This window comes from Palaemon carinicauda, chromosome 1 (genome assembly GCF_036898095.1).
Source record: "Palaemon carinicauda isolate YSFRI2023 chromosome 1, ASM3689809v2, whole genome shotgun sequence".
Lineage (NCBI taxonomy): Eukaryota > Metazoa > Arthropoda > Malacostraca > Decapoda > Palaemonidae > Palaemon > Palaemon carinicauda.
The window spans coordinates 144,318,832-144,323,831 of NC_090725.1; the positions used below are offsets into that span (position 1 = coordinate 144,318,832).

At 40.2% G+C, this 5,000-nt stretch overlaps 1 long non-coding RNA gene across 1 annotated transcript in view; it reads right to left on the reverse strand.

The window, feature by feature from the left end:
- Positions 1–5,000, reverse strand: part of LOC137643350 (uncharacterized) — a 31,294-nt gene that overhangs the window by 19,813 nt on the left and 6,481 nt on the right. The window lies entirely within an intron of this gene.

Consider the following 5,000-nt stretch of genomic DNA (forward strand, 5'->3'; position numbering starts at 1 on the left):
TGCCAGGAGTGCTACCTTCAACTCCAATAGGTTGATGAGCTGGCTCTTCTCTTCCTTGGACTTGCACTATGAGACAATCTGATTTCTTGGGTAAGCTCCCCATCCATCATTTGATGCATCTGTAAAAACAGCATTTCAGGAGGGCACTCCCGAGAGTTCCCTTGAAGTTTTCGTCCTTTACCCACCAGGTTAGATCATCCTGTACTTTTCCTTACACTAGAATGAAGTGGTGAGGGTGTCAGTGGCAGCCGTCAAGTTGCTCTTTAGACACTACTGAAAGGATCTCTGGTGGCGACACCCATTTTGAAGAAGATTCTCCAAGGACGATAGGCATCCCGATGTTGCCAATGCCAAGCCAGTAGTAGCTATTGGGATATGAAAGGTCGTGCTACCCTTTTGAGCCTGCTGATACAATTGTCTGATGGAAAGAGTATTGTTTCCGAGGTATCTATTGGCATTCCTAGGTACTCCGTCCTCTGGGCATGAAAGATTGACATCTATACAGTTACCGCAAACCCCAGATCAAGGTAAAAGTAGAGAAGTTAGTATTGTTTTGTAAGCAGCTGACTTCTGGAGGACAACAGTATCAACCAAATGTCTAGGTACTCTAGTAGAAGTTTGCCCTTGGCATGAAACCAATTCAAGATTAGCATGATCACGTGAGTGAACACTTGGGGAGAGGACCAGTTGACAGTCTGCAGTACAAGACTTTTGAACTGAAAAATATTTCCCTTGAGGATGAAGGGGAGAAATTTCCTTAAATATTAATGAACTGGTATTTAGAAGTCTTCATCTTTCAGGTTTCTAGAGACCATACAGTGCTTCCTGCAGATGGCCATTAGTACGGTGCTCGCTGATTTCATTTCAGTCTGTATGACTGAGAAATTGATGACTGGTCTCCAACCCCAGTTACCTTTTTCCACAAGGAACAGGCAACTGAAAAAGCCTGTATACCCATTCTGTATCAACTGTTGTGCACCTTAGTATAACTGTTTTGCCACTATGATATGTGGATAAAGTCATCTGAGTCAGAGTCTGAGTGAGGGGATGACGAGCTATTGAATAGGATACAGCATCTATCCGTAAGGACATTTACCATACATTCTTAGCCTCGTGTAATTACTACCTTGCCCAATACCCTGACAGGCATCCATCTTCTGGCTTCTCTTCTACATTGTCCCATTCTGGGCTGACCACTGCAGGGTCAATAGAGTTGACTTGGATCTGTATTTCTATTACGAGGAGGAGGGAGGGACTGACTTGGTCTTTGGAATAAACGACAGCTTCTTTAGAGCCAACTATAAAGGAGCTGTATACTGTGATTTTTGGAGTGCTTACCACTTTGAAGACAATTGTTCAGTAGAAAATAGTTTCATGGGTTAATTCCCTCAATTTCTCCACTGTCACTCCAAATTCCTTGAATGGGAAGAGAGCTGGGATCTCAAGAAAAGGAGCTTTAGGGCTAGAGCCTCTTGCTTCCCGATCCGCAGTGGGAACTTCACTGTCCCTTTGAAGACCCACTTGGTTTCCTAATTGGCGAGCCAAAACAGAGATTGTCTTTACCCCTGGAAGGACTAGATCTGTTAAGTCCTTTTTGTTCTCTGCCTTTGAAAGGTCCTGATAATAGGCAAAGAATGCCATTGCACACAACCAGCAGGACGTCACCTGGAGGTTTGTCATGGAAGTAGCTTCTATGTGGGCAGACACGTTAGCTGGGAAGATGATAGGCTCTAACCCAACTTTTTCCATCGACGTCCCTCGAGTCAGGATCATAACCAAAGTTATGGAGTAGTTTACCCGGCTCATTGAAAGACGAAGAATCCCTAAGTTATTTTAATGATAAAACAATAAAACATCTTTTAAATAATATTCAACTTACGTAGTTATACATTTATAGAAAATACCCTTACCTGACGTAAGCCACGTCTCAATAACAGCCTTCTAAAACATAACATAACTAGAGAGGCCTTCAGTGAAACAGTGACCTCTGCCATGGCAGCTTATTTCTCGATCCTTTGCTCGACCTTAACCTTTCACCTTAACATGTATTAATTTGCGTGAATTTTCATACACTCAAAAATTAACCAAGTTTGAAGTCTGTGACAACGATGTCTAAACTTATGGCTGATTACGTGAATTACGCTTGACCTTGACCTTCCAGAATTTAATAATTTCCAGCTTTTTACTTAAACACTTTATCCCTGTAAGTTTCATTACTCTACGATTAATATTGTGACAAGGTATGTATTAAAAAAACACACACAAACAAGGGGTAAAACCTAACATAACCTCCCAACTTCATTGGCGTAGGTCAATATTATGAAGAACATTTTAAGCTGTACCGTTAGCAATTACTGGTCTATGAACAGTTTTATAACCATAATTAGTGTTGTTCTAATTCAAGCTTATGTAATATGTTACAGTAAACTATGATTTCTATTGTTTTAATAGCTCTAATGTTCGCTTTCTAACTTTAGTAGATGACCTGATGTAAATAGAAAACACAGTGTATTATTGGAATTAAAGTTGTTATTATTATTATTATTATCATTATTATTATTATTATTAATATTCTAAGTATTTCGATAATGTGGGTCTTACAATTAACACGGAATACACTGTAGGTAGTAGGTTGGCCAGGGCACCAGCCGCCCGTTGAGATACTACCACTAGAGAGGTATTGGATCCTTTGACTGGCCAGACAGTAATGCATTGGATCCCTCTCTCTGGTCACGGCTTATTTTTTCTTTGCCTACACTTACACAGAATAGTTTGGCCTATTCTTTACATATTCTCGTCTTTCCTCATACACCTGACAACAATGAGATACTTAACACTTCTTCACCCAAGGGGTTAATTACTGTACTGCAATTTGTTCAGTGTACTTTCCTCTTGGTAAGGGTAGAAGAGACTCTTTAGCTGTGGTAAGCAGCTCTTCTAGGAGAAGGACACTCCAATATTAAACCACTGTTCTCTAGTCTTGGGTAGTGCCATAGCCTCTGTACCATGGTCTTCCACTGTCTTGGGTTGGAGTTCTCTTGCTTGAGGGTACACTCAGGTACACTATTCTATCTTATTTTTTTTCTTCCTCTTGTTTTTTTGAAATGGTGTGTTGGGCAGGCTTAATAGAAGGGCCATGGATGCCTGGTGGTTTATCAAGAGGTTGTCTTTTTCTTTTTCTGATTCTTTTTCTTCTCAAAACCATCCTTACTGTCCTCCCTTCAGTTGAAGTGGCTATCCTGGAGGGTATTTAGCCTTGCATGGTGTATCGGCTCTTCCATGTTGACCAGTTTTTTCCGACTTTTTACTATAGTCTATGGGTATCATCAATCACTTTGTTTATAATTCTGTACGTATTGTTTTTGTTATAATTCTTGTTAATCTAGTTTATAAGTATGATGTCTCTTTTTTATTTCTAATAATTCTTATGCTGTCTGGAGACATTGAGCGAAATCCGGGACCAGTACGTCCTAGATTTCGTCAATGTCGTCTTCTGTATTGCAATATTCGTGGTCTTCATGCAAATATCCAAGACCTTACAGTTGCGTCCAGACAGTATGATATTCTTTTGTGCTCAGAAACTTTGGTTTCTAATATGAGGCACTCATCTGAGCTCCTTATAACTGGTTTTAAGAAGACAATAATGTTGAAGCGTGATGCCATCCCTAGGGCCAGGGGAATGGCGGTGTATATTAGGGACCGAGTACCCTGCTTCTCATAAGTCCTGCTATCAATGTGGATGTCATGAGATTCAGGTAATAAAAGTTTGTGGCAGGCATAACAACTTTTATTTATGTTCGATCTAACAGAATCCAGACATGGATGATTCTATCTTCGATTGTCTTCTTACCATTATGGCTAAGATACAAGAAGATGATAGAAAGGCTTCTTTTGTCTTTGTTGGTGATTTTAATGCTCACCATAGGGAGTGGTTAAGTTCTATCTCTCCTACGATCGCCATGGCTTAAGAGCTTTAGACTTTGCCTCTGAATCAGGCTGTGAGCAAATCATAAATGAAGCTACTCACAGGTCTGGTAATTGCTTGGACCTCGTATACACTGACTCCCCTGGCGTTATAACTGGTAAGGTTGGTTCTCCAGTCGGGACATCTGATCATGCCTTGATTTCATTATTAGTGAAGACTGAGCAGCCTGTCCCTGATATATCATATTCTTGTAAAATTTATATGAAATCCCAAGCAGACTGGAATGGGATTTTACATGATCTTTTGTGCTTGAATTGGTCACAATTATATAATAGTGTAGATCCTGTTGTCCCTTTGAATGAGAATCTAGTCAACATAATTGATAGGCGTATCCCTTCTCGTGTGCTAAGGGTACCGAGTGAAGGACAAACCGTGGTTCAATGATGATTGTAAACGTGCTTTTTTGGAGAAGCAGGAGGCCTATCAACTTTGGAAGGGTAACAGATCAGATTTGACCTGGAACAACTATACTCAGCTTCGAGCTTTTGCTCAGAGAGTTTATGCCTCAACTGAAAAGGAGTACAATTTAACCATAAAAGAAACACTTTCTGGTACAACTCAGGAACATAAATGGTGGTCTACCCTTAAATCTGCACTCTTTGGTGTAGATGCAACAGTTCCTCCTTTACTTAAACCAGATGGCTCAGTCACTCACTGTCCAAAGGAAAAGGCAACCCTTTTGGCTGATGTTTTTGACAGTAAACAGGAGTAATGAAAAACTTGAACTTCCTCATTCCTGTTTTCCTGAGGCTAAACTAACTAGTTTAGCTTTTCGATCTCGTGAGATTAAAGCTCTGTTGATGGACCTTGATGCTTATGGAGGTGTAGACCCAAATGGTATTTTTCCTTTGTTTTTTATAAAGACAGCAGATTTCTTAGCTCCAAAGTTATCTGTTATTTTGCGCAAGTTAGCAAGAAGAGGAGCTTTTAGCACTAGTTGGAGAATTGGTAATGTTACTCCTCTATGTAAATGTGTTTGTGGTTAGCTCAAGTCCCACTGATTACCGCCTAATTT